This window comes from Mobula birostris, chromosome 9 (assembly GCF_030028105.1).
Source record: "Mobula birostris isolate sMobBir1 chromosome 9, sMobBir1.hap1, whole genome shotgun sequence".
NCBI lineage: Eukaryota > Metazoa > Chordata > Chondrichthyes > Myliobatiformes > Myliobatidae > Mobula > Mobula birostris.
The window spans coordinates 98,952,889-98,971,166 of record NC_092378.1 but is presented as its reverse complement, the minus strand read 5'-3'; the positions used below and the strand labels follow the sequence as shown (position 1 = coordinate 98,971,166).

Sequence of the window (18,278 nt, the reverse complement as noted above, 5' to 3'; positions counted from 1 at the left end):
TTGGGATATTTTCCAAAACGCAATAAAAACAAAAATCTGTGATACGTTGATTCACTTGAACCTTTATTTAACCGACAAAAGTACAAAGAAAAGATTTTCAATAGTTTTACTGACCAACTTAATTGTATTTTGTAAACATACACAAATTTAGAATTTCCTCTTCTCCCTCCTTCCCTCCTGCACAACAGCGCCAGCTCAGTGCCAGAGACCCAGTCACTGTAGGCATCCCCTGTCAGGTCATCCCCCTCAATAGCATCCAGAACAAGATATTTGTTGCTGAGGGGGACAGCCACAGGTGTGCTCTCCACTATCCGGGCATCTTCCTTCCCTCTCCTGATAGTCACCCAATTTTCTAACCCCTGTAGCCTAGGGATGACTACCTCCCTGTAGTTCCCGTCTATCACCTCTTCACTTTCCCTGATAAGCAGTAGGTCATCAAGCTGCAGCTCCAGATCCCTAACACGGTCTCTGAGGAGCTGCATCTCGGTGCACCTGCGCAGATGTGGCCATCAGGGAAGCTGGAGGTCTCCCAGGATTCCCACATCTGACACCCTGAACAAAGCACTAACCCTGCAGGCATGCTATCTAACTCTACAGGAATGAAACAGGAAAAATAAGTCTCCTCACCCAATTACCTCGCCAAACAGATAAACTTTTTAAACCGTTAGCTTGTACTGTTAGCTGTGAGGGGCCTGCTGTTCCTGTCTGTCCAGGCCGATTCGTGAAAGGTGGGGGGGGGGGGGGAGGAGAAAAAAAGAGTTGGTGCTTCGCTCTCACCTCTTCCCGTTTACCGCCAAAGCCCTACACTCTACTACCGTTCACTCCGCTGCCCGCTGTATAGGGTGGTCTCCTTTTTAAACTCTCCGCGCTGTCCTGTTGACGTCACGCACCTGCGCAGTCTCGTCCTTCTTGCACTCAAAGTTTTTTTAAAAAACTGCCTTCCTTCAGAATTCAGCTCCCACGACGCTCTGTAGTCCCGATCCAAAAGACAGCCGTTTGTAGCAACCTTCCTTTTTAAACTCTCCGCGCTGTCCTGTTGACGTCATACGCCTGCGCAGTCTCGTCCTTCTTGCACTCGAAGAAGTTTTTTAAAAAACTGCCTTCCTTCAGAATTCAGCTCCCACGACGCTCTGTAGTCCCGATCCAAAAGTAATCTGGAAATAAAAGATCCTAGTATTTTGAAGAGTGGAGGAGTTATCCCTGATGCCCTATCCCACCCAAAGCAAGTTAACTATATTGTTCTTTGTGTGAGCTTGCTGACTACAGTTATGATTAGCACTGATGATGTTTATTATTCACTTCACTGGCTGTCAAACACTTTGATAGATCACTATGGGGAGAAAGCTATGGAAATGCTCATTGTCTATATATAGCACTGGGCTAAATTTACTTCACCTCAACAGTTGTTACTTTTACATTAAGTCTATCAAATGCAAAGCAGAATGACATTTCCCTCTTTCTGCCTTTTGCTGCACCCAGCATTTTGGAGGCAAGGATGCCCAAAGGCAGAATGATTCAAATTCCATCAGAGTTTCCATACCAGAAATTTCTGCTTTTGCTTGTGTTCCATTCTTATATTTGAGGATTGATTACTTGTCATTCCTGTAGTCAAATATTTTTACTATGAAAAGTGCCATTTTCAAATAAAATTCCAAATTTGCAATCAGCCTTTGCTGTAATAAATGTGTTTGGGATATGTGAACGGATTTCATTAGAATTTCTAGTGCACTTAAATGAATGCTCTGGTTTCAAAGTTCAAAGTAAGTTTATTATCAAAGTATAGTACATATATGTCACTATATACATCCCTGAGATTCATGTTCTTGTGGATTCATTCTCAATAAATCCAATAACCATAATAGAATCAATGAAAGACCACACCAGCACTGTGGACAACCAGTGTGCGAAAGACAACAGACTGTGCAAATACAAAAAGAAAGAAAGAAAAAAAGAAATAATAATAATGCTAGATAAATAAGCAATAAATATCAAGAACATGAGACATGGTCCTTGAAAGTGAGTCCATAGGTTGTCAGAACAGTTAAGCAATGGGGCAAGTGAAGTTGAGTGAAGTCAGCCCTTTGGTTCAAGAGCTTGATGATTGAGGGGTAATAACTGTTCCTGAAACTGACGGTGTGAGTTATGAGGCTCCTGTATCTTCTTCCTGATAGCAGTAGTGAGAAGAGAGCATGACCTGGGGGCTCAGGTTTGGTACTGCAGCAGGGGGCTAATGACTGTTTTGGTTCTGAATCTCTTGCTGTACATTTTGGTTGTGGCCTAGGAGAAAACATGTTATTGTTGTGTACATTTAGGGTCTGTAATGGTTCAATGTCTGGCACTGGGTGAAGAGGGATGTTAGGTATAGAAGTAAGATCTGGCTCAGGTGGAATTCGGATCTCCTTTTGGAGTCTTGAGGAATCTAGTGGATTAGTTAAGAAATTGAATTTGAGATCGGGAATAAGATTGAATCTCAATGATTGAAAGATTTTATATGATACATCTCAGAGGATTCCTATTGCAGTGCTGTGCTATGGAAGCATGCATGTCCAAACAGTTCCCAGTGGTGGTTGTTTCTGGTTGCAGTGGCCTGGGTCTCCCTCCATTTCTCTAAAAGAAAGGTTACATGAGAGGTGACAGAAGCTAATGAGCGCCTGATGAAGAAGTCACTTCAGAGATACAAGGTTGATTGAGTCAAAAAGTGCATGATCAAATTTCCTGAGTGACACGAAATGACCTGGAACTTGTCATTATTGCATTTTGCTCCAAGAAAGATCTGTTTTCAATTGCACAATTGTGGAAAAAAATAACAGTGAAAGAGATTGAATTTCAAGGCAACTGAATTTAGTAGCCAAATATGAATTCCAAAAAAATAAAACAGAGTACAATCTTGTGGGAAAAATAGCCCTCAATCAAATATTGCATGCAGAAAGATTCCGAATGATGTGATTCTGTGCTCAGTTCAGAAACCCTCTATATAATGTAATATGATAATCCAATCAGATCTATCAATCTTGGTCTTAAAAGCTCAATTTGGTTCTTAAGATCAATTCCTTTCATGGAGAGTATTCCAAGTCCACTCTTCAGATACACTTTGGTGTTTATAAGCTAATTTGAGTCTCATTCCTGAATAGCCTGGTGTTAATTTTCAGTTTTTGTCTCCTTGTTCTCAATTTACCCTTCGTTACCTTTCAGTAGAGATAACTAACCTATCAATTTCTTTTAAATAGTTTTAAATGTCTTAATCAGATTAACCATGAACCTATACTCAAGGGAATACACATCAAGTATATTATTTCCATCAATAGTTCTGAATAGTGAGCTTATCATGTTGCATACAACAATATTTTGTGACAATTATGAGAGATCTTACAGATCTGAACTTCCATTACCCAGCTGTGTGAAGGAGTGTATTTTAACAGTCTGGGTGAGAAGATCAACATACCAATTAGCTGTGCCGTGATCTTTCGTGTAACATTATTCAGACAATGAAAGAAACACACCAGTCTCCATGTCCAAATTCCCAATAAATGCTTCCATTTTCTCAGAGATCTGTCCCACATGTACTAATCGGTGCAATGTAATCTCATTGCTTTCATATTCAGGCTGCTGCTGTGCTTTTCAACAATTTATAAAATTCAGTAAAAAATTTGGTAACTGCGGGCAAATGAATCCCTGCTTTTACACTGCCGTTATATTCACTGTTGTGTGGAATATAATAAAGCCATACGTCTGAGGCAGGAATATCCACTGAAGTGTAAAGCTATTTTGTGTGTGAACCATGTGACGGAAGATTATTAACCATGGAATATAAAATGGAAAATGCTGCAAGCACTCAGCAAGTCAAGCAGCTTCTGGCAGGAGAGAAACAGTTAATGTTTCAATTCTGAGACAGCTTGTTAGAACTAGAAAAATGAGAAAAAAACAAGTTAGTTTTCAATGGGAGAAGGTGAAGGAGGAATAGGTAGAGCAAAGGAATTATCTCAAATGTGTAATCTTTACTAAAAAGGGTAAATCTAAATGGGGGCAATTGCCAGCATATTAAGCTTGTCTATCTGTGAGACCTTGGCACATGATCAGTAGCCAGACTAAATGAATAGAATAAGAAAAACTGAGCAAAACTGATGAGAAGCAGAAATAACATGTTCTAATGCAGACAGAAAAAGAATTCAGCATTGAGTCCTATAGGCTGCAATGTGCTTAAACGAATGAAGGGGTGCTAGTCTTCTCACTGAATCTTGTAACAGTGCAAGGAGCTGTAGACAGAAATGTTAGAGTGTTGACAGAATGGCAAATTAATATATACAGTAAGTTTGGGATCTTCTGCAGACTGAGTACAGGTACTTGGCAAAGCAATCATCATTTTAAGTCCTTTACATTTTTTGCAGTATAATTCAGTTAATTTCAATGTATCTAACAACTTTGGGTTCAAAAAATGTGGGTTCTTATTGTTTAACAAATGTCTAATTTTTTAATATTTTCTGATATGGATTAATTTTGCTAGATTTTGAATGTTTGCAAGTGCAGGTATGATTTTATTGCTGTCTTTGATTTCAGTGTGATACGGAATTGGAAGGCTTTACATTATGTAGGGTCTCACTGATGAGAGTAGACTCAACTTCATTCAGGAAATTCTAACCACAGGTTCTGCTTAAGAGCCAGTTTAATGGATTGGCAAGTAGCACAGTGGAGCCTCACAATTTTTGTTTTAATGGATAACCTAAACTTGATACTTTTATCCAAAGGTTTTCAAAGTTTACAATTATTTTTGAAATTGTTTGTTTAGAATGCTCTTTAGGGTGGTGCTGCTCATCAGTCATTGTTTTTTTCCATTGTTTCTGTTTGACACGCTATGTCTCCAAGACTGTCTGAGGATGTACACTATATTAGCACATTTTCACCATCCTTGTTCTGAGTCATAACGTTGTGGATTCAAATACTACATTAGAATGTTAAGCACAAATTTAGACTGATGCTTCAGTGCAGTACACCCTAGTGCAGAGCTAAGTGTGTGCTGCACTGTCAGGAGTCCTTTTTTCCAGTAGTGATGTTTTACCTAGGTCTCTTCTCTGTCATGGGGTTAAAAGACTCCATGGTGTGATTGTGAAAGACTGGAGTTATCCTTATTTCCTGGTCCATTATCCACTATTATTAAAACAAAGATAGTAGTTTGAAGTCAAAATAAACTGTAGCTGCTGGGATCTGGAACAAAAACAAGTATAGATTGCTGGATCAAGCAGCATCTGTTGGAGGTAGGAGGTGTAGGTCTACATTTCAGGTCAAGACCCTCCATCAGGGCTAAGAGGGATCATAAAAGGTTGAAATTATATAGTCATATATAGATTCAGTATATCGAGGTACAAGGGAAAGTGGATAGGTGTAGCCTGGTACATTGATAGGTGATAAGTGTTATTAGATAACTAAAAGAAACAGCTGTCAGCTTCACATTGCTGTGTGTGGAAATTTGCCACCATCTGTGTACAAATTGTATTTTGTTTTTCCCTCTTTGTTACACTGTCTACATATCAAAGATAATTTACTAAAAAGTCTTGAAGTGATGATTCAAGGCTTCTATTAATATTAATGCACAGTAAATTATGAGTTTTAGAGCCATAAGATCAATACAGCCCCTTTACCTATCAAATCCACACCACCCACCCATTTACAATAACCCGACACTCATCCCATTTAGTTCTTCCCACACCCTAATATTTCCATCCCCTACATTCCCAAACACCTTCACTCATCTACACACTAGGAGCAGTGGCTAACTAATTGCACTAACCCACATGTCTTTGGCTTTTGGAAAGAAAGCTGGAGGAAGCATACACAGTCTCAGGGAGAACATTCAAACTCCACTTAAAGTTGGGTTGAACCCAGGTCGCTAGAAATGTGAGGCAGCAACTCAATCAGTTGCATTATTGTGCCATTTTCTCCTTGTGTGATCTCTCCATGACTTAGTTGCTGTGACTTGTAAATCTTCAAGAGCAATGGACTGTAGTATCATCATATGTGCCCAGTCTATGCTGTTCTTCAATTGCTGCTGGTTATTGAGCAAGTAAAGTGCTAAAGACATCCAAATCTTGTTAGGCACTTCCTGCCGCAACAGCAAATCCCATATTGACCTCATTAGTCACATTAGGTCAGATGGTAGAGAAGGAAATCATCCTTAATCCTGACGTACTGCTTAAAAACAAGACCTTAGAATGAAAAAAATAATTCAGGTACTTGTATTACTGTTCATCACCCTGTAAATTTATTAATGTAGCTTCTGAGTGGATACTTTCAAAAGGGAATTGTCATTGAATGGATCATTGGTTAATATTGTTAATGTGCATTTGTGAAGTGCAGGAACTGTAATTTCATGAAACTTAACCTCAGTAATATAACTCACACCTACAGTATTACTGATGAAAAGAAAATAACAAGGCTACTTTCGACAAACCTACCCTGGAGGAAATGTCGCTCATGCTATGCTTGGTATAAATTTTCCTTTCTCTGTTTGGTCAGTGTTAAGTTTTACCGCAGTGATCTTCAATTGACAGAGTAAAAATAATATAGGGTAGATAAATTGCACAGTTAAGAACAAAACGAAAAACCTGCCCCTAATTAACTAATCAGAAAAGGAAAGGTGGGTAAATGAGAGGAACTTTAGTTCTGTAGCCGTTCAATAAGAAACTGATTGATCATGCCGTGCTGTTGTCTGAATTCTGTTTCAACCATCTAATTTTGCCTTAAGATAAAAAGCTACCCTTTTACATCGTGTGATTGCTAACAGACTTGGACTATGTCTTAATTTTGATATTTTTTTTAGTTGCAAGGGGCAATTGACATTGTAATTAGAGAAACCAAAATCATATAACAAACATTTAGTATTTTTGAAGCTTCAAATCTGGGGTTATATATTTCATGATTCGAAGATGGACCTGGTAAGCAATTTGCTGATTTCTGTCATTAGGAATATCTCACATTAAATGCAGTGTAGCTTCTGAGAAATAACCTGTCGCTTAAGCTTCTTTCTTCTGCTTAAATCATTCAATATAACTTATTAAGAGATGAGGAAATCTGTGTTTATAGTGAATCATTTACACCATATTCAGAGATATTGAACTTTTACGCCAGATAATAATATGACTCTTACTGTCTCAAGTTTTGAGTTTTTACATGTTTCAATGAAAGAACAATACCAGCACTTTTTTCAGAATCAGGTTTATTATCATCAGTATGTGTCGTAAAATTTGTTATATTCAGGTTACGTAGGGAGCTAGCTTTGAAGAAAGGAGTTGGAAATCAAGTTGAAATTGATTTTGATGCTGTTTAAATCTATATAAAAAACTTCTTTGAAGAACAGTTGCAATTCAGTCTGAGACCAAGATACCCAAGTACATTTTCTTGTGCGGTGAAAGAGACTAAAAAAAATTGTTTGTGGTACAGAGATGGTTCTGTAAATTATAGATTTATCCAATGGAAAGCTTCAGGGACAATCAAGGCATAGAGATGCCAATGGAACATTTTTATTTCCTTGGAAATCAATGGAATAATTCTTGACAGCAGAGCATATCAGAAGGTTTGGCAGAGTTGACCATCTTATAAGGGCATTATCATTGCTTTAATAGAACAATGCATTCTGATTTAAAGCTACATTGTAATCCATAGACATATGTGGCACAGGGGAAGAAAATCATATCACTTAAACATTGAGAATAGACACAAGTGTAATTAGCAACACACATCAAAGTTGCTGGTGAACGCAGCAGGCCAGGCAGCATCTGTAGGAAGAGGTGCAGTCGACGTTTCAGGCCGAGACCCTTCGTCTAGTCCTAACGAAGGGTCTCGGCCTGAAACGTCGACTGCACCTCTTCCTACAGATGCTGCCTGGCCTGCTGTGTTCACCAGCAACTTTGATGTGTGTTGCTTGAATTTCCAGCGTCTGCAGAATTCCTGTTGTTTACAAGTGTAATTAGCTGCTGGTTTAAAACTAGTGAGAATAGTAGTGACTGCAGACCTTCCTTGGGCTAGCTCATTACTGCAATCTGTTGTGCAACATCGATCACATGATGGAGCCACCCTGACGGCAAAGGCAGCAAAGTCTGGTTCACACCTCAAATTTGAAAGGATGTAGTCACTTACAGTAGCTGCACGTGGGATTGATACTGTTTCAACTTTTTCTTGACTCAAATCGGATTTCATATATTTGTTAGACTTTTGCCAAACTTAGAACAAGCACACAGAAACAAAATTATGTGACAGCACCGAGCCTGTCATAAATGAAAGATAATTTGGGCTGCTCAAAGAGTGCTAAAATATCATAAAATTGTTTCGACTAATAGACAGTTTCAGAGCTGGATTGTTAACATCAATAACATAAAGCCTATTCAAGACAATGTACTTGAGGATGGCTCCATGAGGATGGCTTTGAGCAGTTAGAGATTTGATCACCGTAAGAACAGGAATAGTAATAAGTTTGTTTCATTGTAATTCATTTTTCTGTGAGGAAGGAGTCAGCCATTCTCAGCAATAGCAGTCTTGCCTGTCCAAAGACCTGATACTGGTGCTATACTGAGGAGATGCCAAAAATGTTATCTTTTGGATGAGATTGTTAAACCAAGACCCCGATATTCCCTCAGTAAGACATTATTTACCCCCATGCCACTATCTTGAAGAAGAATAAGGGACATTCCTGCGGTGTGCTAACCAAAATCTATGACCTAGCCACAGATACTCAAATGATCTCATTGTTATGGAAACTTGGCTGCCAAGTTTCCTACATTACAACAGCAGATACACTGCAGGAAAATGTCATTGGCTTTGAAAGGCTGTGGGGCGATATGATGTCATGAAGCATGGGGCGATATGATGTCATGAAGCATGGGGCATAGGAAGAAACTAGGCCTGTAATACACTTTCTGGCTTGGGTCAATGGCTTCTCTACAACATGGTATTTTGAGGTCTTTTATGCTCGCCAGATGAGACCTCAGTTAAAGACAGGAATAGAAGAAATAAACTTGAATGGTTGATTCACTGGGAGAGACCTTTCGCTAACCTTCCAGATGGTGAAAAGGAAAGAGGTAAAAAAAAAAGCAGGCATTTCATATCCTGTAGTTGTATAGGACCCAAACATTCTTTCTGGGTCCCATAGTTACAACATAGAAGAATACAGTGCAGGAGCAGATCATTCAACCATTATGTCTGCACTGACCATGATGCTAATCTAAATTATCCCATTTGCCTATACAAAGTCTGTATCCATCTATTCCCTACCTGTGCATGTGTCTGTATAAATGATTCTTAATTATTGCTATTATATCTGGTTCCACCATCTTCTTTGGCAACACATTACAGGTACCTACAAATCCTTGTGTAAAGGATTTGCCTCATACATTTCCTTTAAGCTTGTCGACTTCTCACCTTAAAGCTATGCCTTTTGGTATTTAACTTTACAGCCTAGGAAGACAGTTTGATTATCTACCCTATTGTAGACTCACATAATTTTATATATTTCTCTCAGGTTTCCCCTTAGCCTCTGATGTTCCAGAGAAAACAATCCAAGTTTGTGCAGCCTCTGTTTATTGTAATATACCCCAATCTACATAACATTCTGGTGAACCCCTTTGGAGTCCTCTCCAAAGCCTCCGCATCCTTCTCATGGTGTGGCAACCAGAACTGCACTTAGTACTCCAGATGTGGCCCAAATTGTATACAGTTGTAACATGACTTGCCAACCTTTGTACTCCGTACCATCCCTGATGAAAGCAAACATTCCAGAAGCCTTGCAGGGAGCAATGAACTTGCACCACAAGATCTCTGTGGTACATCAGTGCTCCTTGAGGTCCTGCCATTTATTGTATACCTCCCTCTTGCATTTGATGTACCAAAAAGCAACATCTCACACATACACAAATTAAACTCCATCTGCCATTTTTCTGCACAAATTCCCAGCTGACCTACATTCTGCTGTATCATTTGACAACCTTCCTTACTATCCTCAATACCGCCAGTCTTCGTGTTGTCTGCAAATAGATTATCAGGTACCAACATTTTCATCCATAATGTCTGTACATAGAACACTACAACCCACAATGTTGTGCTGAACTTATAGCCTACTCTAATATCAATCTAACCCTTCCCTCTTATATAGACCTCCATTTTTCTATCACTTATGTGCTTATCTAAGAGTTTCTTAAATGTCCCTAATATATCTGACTCTACCACCGCTAGCAGGGCATTCCATGCACCCACCATTCTCTGTGTTAAAACTTACCTCTGACATCCCCCATACACTTTCTTCCAATCATCTTTAAATTATGCATCCTTGTATTCGCCATTTCCGTTCTAGGAAAAAGTCTTTGGCTGTACTCGCTCCTTACAACATGTCCTTACAACATGGACATGTCCAAGAATATCAGTATACTCTCCCTGATCTGACATCACCCATGTCCCTCTACTTGATGTTTATAATCTACTGCACTGCATTTGGTGTTCACAGTATGGTCTCTTCTACAGTGGAGAAACTGAGCATAGAGTAGGTGATTGCTTTGGGGAACCCCTCTGCTCAGTCAGCAGGATTGACCCTGAGTTTCTGATTGCCTGTCATATGGATTCACCATCCTACTCTCACTCTAACCTTTCCATCTGTGACCTGCTGCACTGTTAGCCAAGGCCCACGACATGCTTAAGGAACAGCACCCCATCTTCCATCTGGGCATATTTCAGCCTACAGAATTCAGTATTAAATTCTGCAACTTTATTTGCAATCTTTATATATCACTGGCATATGTCATGAAATTTGTTGTTTTGTGGCAGCAGTACATTGCAATACATATAAATAAAAGCATATAACAATACATATAAATAAAATATAAATTACAATACATATACAATAAAAACTATAAATTACAATAAGAAGTGTATACAAAAATAAATTAAATAAGTAGAGCAAAAAAAGAGGAGAAATACTGAGGTAGTGTTCATGGGTTCATTGTCCTCAAGATGGAGGAAGTGAAGCCGTTCTTGAAACATTGAGTGTGTGTCTTCAAGCTCCTGTACATACTTTCATCGTAGTGGATGGATTTTAGAGTAACAAACCTGTATGTATCCACTGTTGACCCAACACATAATTGTTTCCATTGTTAGTCTCTATAAGTGGATGATTCCATGTCTTGATTGAGAAACCCATAAATTGGATTTAAAATTTAAAATACTATTTTTGCAGCTCTGTGAGGATTCATTTGCTGTTCACAGTTCTTGCCCTAGTGTTAAACAGATAACAGTATTTTTAAATTCTCCTACTATAATAAAAACAGTTTAAAAGACTTAAGGAGCTGTCAGGCCCTCTTTCAGCTTTGCAGGAAAGGAATCCTATGAGTGATTTCAATGGTTCAGTGAACATAGAACATTGAACATAGACATCTACAGCACATTACAGGCACTTTGGCCCACAATGTTGTGCCACCATGGAACCTACTCTAAAAACTGCCTAGAATTTCCCTACTGCATAATCCTCTATTTTTCTAAGCTCCATGTACGTACCTAAGAATCTCTTAAAATACTCTATTGTATCCAACTCCACCACCACCACTGGCAGTGCATTCCATGTACCCACCACTCTCTGTGTGAAAAGCTTACCCCGACATCCCCTCTGTAACTACTTCCAAGCACCTTAAAACTATACCTCTCGTGTTAGCCATTTCAGCCCTGGGAAAAAGCCTCTGGCTATACACACGATCAATGCCTCTCACCATCTTATACACCTCTATCAAGTCACCTGTCATCCTCTGCTGCTCCACAGAGAAAACGGCAAGTTCACTCAACCTATTTTCATAAGGCACACTGTCCAATCCAGGCACCATCCTTGTAAATCTCTTTTGCACTGTTTCTATAGTACCCACATCCTGCCTGTAGTGAGGTGACCAGAACTGATATTAAATGGTTCCATTTAATATTAGAGTGTAGGGTGGGACTACCGTGGGGAATGCATATTCCCAGACCCTTTCCGCGCGTGTGATCTTCCCCCTGCTGGTGAAGATGGCCTGGTGCCCTTTTTGGGGCCGGCCCTCTGCCTGCGCGCGCTGTTGTGAGCCGGTTCGTGTGTGCTAGAAAGTGGGTCGCCACAAGAGAATGTATACAGTATACAACGTGACATTTTTGCTCTTCCACAAAATCAGAAGAAAACCCCAAAGAATGAATGACAGTAAAATGTTAGAACCCCAAAGCTCCCTTCCCCCGTGCTCAAGCAGTAGCAAAGCATCAACCTCCCCTCCCCCACTTATTTCAGCAGAAATCATTCACACCCACCACCCACCAAGCAAGCATATATATATCATCCTGGGGATATATACCACATCCTGGGGATACCTAAAGCAGCTGGTTGGCGAGCTCCGGAAGCGGGAACCATTGCCGTAAAGAACCACGATTTTCAGTGCAGCTGTAGATCAGGGACTCTGACAGAACCCCATCCACCTTGGATAGGGAAAAAGAGACTTTAAAGGGAAGACACTAAGCTGGGTAAGGTGAGCTTGAAGAAGCTGCCCACTGACAATATCTTAGCTCCACCCCTAAGTCCCTAAAATTTTTCTACCATTTTAACATGTAGATTCCGAGAACAGGGATAATGACTTTTCCAAAAAGATAAAAAATTCTCAGCTATCTTTATCATTCAGTGCCATTACCATTGTTGAGCTTACCCATCAACAACACAAGTAGTTCAAGGGTTGGGTGTGGTCTCCATTTATCAGAAATTCATTGGGACCAATCACATGAATATCATGGGTGTTAGAACAGATCAGGATTGACTATCTTGTGTCAAGTAATTCACGTGCTGACACCTGAAAGCCTTTCTACCTTTTACAAGATACATGTAGGGAACATACTGCAGTACTCTCCACTTTCTCAGTGGAGTGCAGATCCAGTGACTCTCAAGAAACTCCAAATTATCCACGACAAAGCAGACCACTTACCTAGACCACTCTGAATCACCTCCCAATCTCTAATATCAAGATGGACAAGAGCAGCAGACGCCATAAAACATCGCCACTTGCAGGGTTCCCTCCAAATTGCCCACTACTCTGATATAGAAGGCTCTTCATTATTGCCGGATCTAAATCATGGCACATCCTCCATGAAAACGCCTTTCCCAGAAGGACTGCAGCAGTTCAAGAAGATGACTTACCACCATTTTCATAAGAGAAATTAAGGAATGGGTTTTGTTAGTAATGAGCCAAGAATGAGGGATTAGAGGGGGAAATTCCAATTTCTGTTCTGTTTACCCTGAAGCTAAGATGCATATCAAATTTAATTTGATGAAATGATAAGTGGTTTATTTCTATTCCTATTTGTCTTGTGGCTGTAGGATTTTCTCTTACATTTATTTAGCCCTTTGGGAAATTTACATTAACTACAGGAAGATAGAAAACTCAAGCTACAATAGTGTTGGATAGACTACATAAAAGAACCTAGGAACAAGGGATTAGTGCAGGAAAGTGGTGCTGATTTGAAAGAACAGGCATGATCTTAGTGAACAGCAGAGAAAGCACAAGAAGCTGACTAGCCCACTTCTGCTTCCATATGTTTTGTGTTCATCCAGTATTTTTCTGTGGTCATTTTGTGTGTGTGTGTGCGTGTGTTCATCCTCAGCCTGAGATCTGATGAGCTACTCGTCTGGCCAGAGACTCATTGTGCTAAAAGTAATGGATATTCTAACCCATGTATGCATGTAGGATTGTAGGTAAAATGTTGGATGATGCGGTGGTTCCTATGATAAAGTGCATGTTAGGAATTTAAGGTTAGACACCTGTTTATTTCTTGTGTGATTTTCTGAACATTAGTTTTCAGCAAGTATGAATTTGCTACACTTTATGTCCAAGCTTCTGACATACAGCATTTTGAACATCATTAGACCATCCTGGAACTTATCCACATGTTTTCCTATAGCAGTTTAATGGCTCTCACAGTAGGAATCCTGTAATTCATTTAAGTCAAACACCTCGTTACTAAAACATTCATTAAAACACTGCAGTATTACCAAATGCCTTGCTCTTTACTACTTGCTCTCTACTACTTGCTCTTATTTTTCCAATTGTTGTAAAATCAAAAGCAAATTTTAGTAACTATAGTATATACTATGCACATGCATTTTAGAATCCTTTAATAAATACATAATTGACAAAGTTTGTAGTGAATTTACAATATTTCAGTGCAATGAATTCCTGCTTACAGCAGAACTTTATTTTGAAGCACCAGCAACTTTCATTTGCCTACTAAGCTGCTATTGCTAAATTGGGGCAGAGAGCAAATGAACATGAGCACCGTCCCAGTCCAACATGTAACACCCACCCTTACCAGATTTCTGTAAGTGCCTGGGAATGGTAGACCTCGTGCTCACTCTCTGGAAAGAGATTGGAGCTTCATCATAAGATTACATCCTGAAACTTGAAAGACGATCCTTTCCAAGTGATTTATTCAATTATGCTGCCTAGGCAGCATGACTGACAGTGTTCTTTAGATCTCAGCCTCTTTTCTAATATCTGCTGCCCCTCCAATTATAATATCCAGCTATGATCAAGGGTACAAATATGAAAGAGAAGAAGCAAACAAACTGGATTTGACACAACAACAGTTTTATTTAAATGGGACCTCATGACACTGAACAAAGGTAAAATCAAGCAAAAATTCAAAGGTTTCAAAGGTACATTTAATGTCAGAGAAGTGTACACAATATACATCCTGAAATTCTTTTTCTTCGCAACCGTCCACAAAAACAGGGGAGTGCCCCAAAGGATGAATGAAAGTTAAATGTTAGAACCCTAAAGCCCCCCCAGCTCCCCCCATGCATAAACATCAGTACAGCAACTACCCCCCCAGCAAAAAAAAGCATTAGCACTCCCCACCGACCACTAAAGCAGGCAGAAAAACATCAATAAAGACACAGACTTACTGTACCTCAAAGACTACTCTTTCACGCTGTAATTCGAAAAAGAGGTGTTCCTGTTTCACAGTGAGAGGGGAGACATAACAAAACAACTCGCAGATTTACGATGTTAAAAGTCTGTTGCGTTGCTTTTTCCAAGCTCTGTGCCCAAAGAACTTGGGTCTCTGGGCACACAGCCAGCAGCTGGCTCACTGCTTTCGACCTTCCGTGTACTCCCACAAGACACCAGTTTCCTGCAGAGGCACCGATCTGGAGTCCTCCCACCTCCAGAGCCACAAAATCCTGGAACCCTGAAGGCCACATCCTTGGTATATCGAATAGCGGCCAGTTGTGAGACCCCGAGAGCAGGTCCCATTCCCGCAAAGAACCGAAGTCAGCGTGTAACTCCAGGTCAGGGTCTTCAAAAGAACCCTGAAAGGGAAAACTAGAGATATTAAATATAGAAATAGAGCTGTTTCTGAAGATGCAAGCAAAGGAGTTGCCGTTAGGTGCCATCGTCCTCCTAAATTACGTAAAGTTTGGCCTGGAGTTGCACAGAAATTGAGGAAGAGATCATTGCTGAAAACCAGCAAGTTTGGAGGTTTGAAAACATTTTAAAGGAGGACTGGTCAAGAATTTAAGGGATTGAATGAAGCAGATTAGGACCAAGTCAACTGAAAGCAAAGATGCCAGAAAAGGAGTGATTAAAAAAAAGAGATTCAAGAGAGCAGCAAAGAATCCAGAAGAATAATAGCACCATGGTAACATGGCGGTTAGCACAATGCTATTACAGCTCAGGCCGTCAGAGTTCAGAGTTTAATTCCGGCACCATCTGTAAGGAATTTCTGTATGCCCTCCCTGTGGAATGTATGGGTTTTCCTCGGGTGCTCCAGTTTCCTCCCACAGTCCAAAGATGTACCAGGTAGGGCAATTGTTCATTGTAAGTTGTCCCGGGATTGGCTTAGGGTTAATCGAGATTGTTAAGGGGTTGCTGGGGTGGCATGTCTCAGAGGGTTGGTAGGGTCTACTCCACACTGTATTGCTAATTAAATATTCTTGGGAATGGTAGAGATTGGGTGGGCAAGGGAGGTTAATAGATAAGGACTTGGAGATAAGGACAAAGACTTTTAAACTGAGATGTTGTCTGATTTGGAGCCATTGTGGTTTGTCAAATGCAGGGTGCACAAGCTAAACCAGCTTTGGATGGGGTGTGAAAGATTAGAACTGTGGAGTATTAGAATAGAAGCAGCTAAGTCCAAAGTCCACATTTACAAAAATGAAGAAGCAAGCTTGTTGGATTCAGCTTGGAACAACAGGGAGGCATCCAGAGAGGGTGGTACTGCAAAAGAAGTGTTTTTGTTTCTTTAATGAACTTGTGCAGCAGTTGGGTTACTGGAAATTCTCTTGCTCACCTCGAGCTCTTTACTGGCTCCACTGCTTCCACTTCTGAGACTCCCTTGACAGACTATTGTAACGGCAAATCATGGAGTTAAACTATGTCCTACTGTTCTGACAACACGTTGAAGCCGTGGTGCATTCACCACACTGGGTTCCTTCAACTGTTTTTGTTGATAGCTTTGCATGATAATTTATTGGTAATTAAAATGTTGCTGAACTACTAGCTAAATGTTCAAAACCTTTGGGATATAAGTACATTAACCAGATTCTTACGGGGTGCTGTTAGTTCTCAAAATACACCCTGAAGTGGCCTAGACGTAAGCTAATTAAAACAAGTTGTTTTGTTACTGTTTAAGTCATACATTATTAATTATTTTCTCCTGTGGAAATTTGTTAGTTGCCAGTTTGTAGCTAATTAAAAATATATGTAAATGTCAAAATTAGAAGTTTGACTGAGGTATGTTTCAATTCAAGAACCAAAAGACATTTGAGAAAAAAAAGCTCATAAAATTATTCTGTTTTCTTTTTCCCATCTTCTTAAGGCATTATCTACTGCCATGATTAAAATTCCATTGGGACGAACAGTAACTTTTGAACTCTACTCTAGCACTATATATAGAAAGACAGAATTATATTTCATTCTTCTGTGCTTTTTTTCTGTTTCTCAGAGTCTCATATATTCACATATCTCACATTCTGTTGATCCTGTCTCTTATATCTTTTGCTCAGCTCTCGTGCTGCCTTCTCACTCTACCCTCTTGCTTTCTACCGTTTCTTTCTTTATTCCTTTCTTTCTCTCTCACACTTTCACTCTCTCAGCTGTGTTTATCAGATTTATGAACAGTCTTTGACCGGTTAACACGACTTCATTATTCTTTTTTTGTACTATTTGTTTAATTTGATGCCTTTACTATGTACTGCAGCCATAAGTCAATGGATTTCTCATCATATAAGTCAGTGATAATAAATATATTTCTGATTTTCGTGCTTTTTTTGCTCTTTACTGCCACACTTTTTTCTCTCCGCCTTCATACTTTTTGCTCGTGTACTTCCTCTGTTTGCTATCATACCTTCTCCTCATCTCTTACACACCTCTCTCTCCTGCACTGTGCTCCCACTATTTTTCTCTGCTCTCTCACTTTTTCCCTCTGCTGTCACACTTTATGTACTCTCACTGTTCTCTCTGTTCACCTGCTTTTTCTGTCTCATACTTTCTTCCATCTCTTGCACATTTCTCTCTTGTTGTCCTCTCACTTTCTTTTCTCAGCTGTTGTGTTTTTTTTCTGTCCTCTTGTTTTCAGATGCAGGTAAATGACTGACAAACCCCATCGATCAGATACACTGGTCTGCTGTATGATGGTGGTGATGAGATTAAGTGTTGAGGAGACAAAAAAGTGTTGGTGGCAATTGATCATAAAACCAATGGCTTATCAAGTTAAAGAATATGCAGGTATTCCTGCAGTCGTTAGAGACTGAAGGATTTCATTCCTAAAGCTAAGTTGTTCAAAGAGCAATTTTGTGAATTCTCCCTCATCTGTAACCAAGCACCAGCAAACTTGGTGAAAGAAAACTAAGAGACATTGTGACTTATAGGATCATATTTAATGCTAAATCTGTTTCCTGTCAGATTGCAAAGTAGGCCCACTTCAATTTCTGCTCATCTTTGAACGAAGCATCATAGAACCATAGAACTATAGAAAAACTACAGCACAGAAACAGGCCTTTTGGCCCTTCTTAGCTGTGCCAAACTATTTTCTGTCTAGTCCCACTGACCCGCACACGGACCATATCCCTCCATACACCTCCCATCCATGTATCTGTCCAATTTATTCTTAAATGTTAAAAAAGAACCCGCATTTACCACCTCGTCTGGCAGCTCATTCCATACTCCCACCACTCTCTGTGTGAAGAAGCCCCCCCAATGTTCCCTTTAAACTTTTCCCCCCTCACTCTTAACCCATGTCCTCTGGTTTTTTTC

The 18,278-nt window shown here is 39.8% G+C and overlaps 1 protein-coding gene across 3 annotated transcripts in view; it reads left to right on the top strand.

Annotated features, from left to right (window-relative positions):
- Positions 1-18,278, top strand: part of lmf1 (lipase maturation factor 1) — a 523,997-nt gene that overhangs the window by 344,761 nt on the left and 160,958 nt on the right. The gene's annotated exons all lie outside the window — the stretch shown is intronic.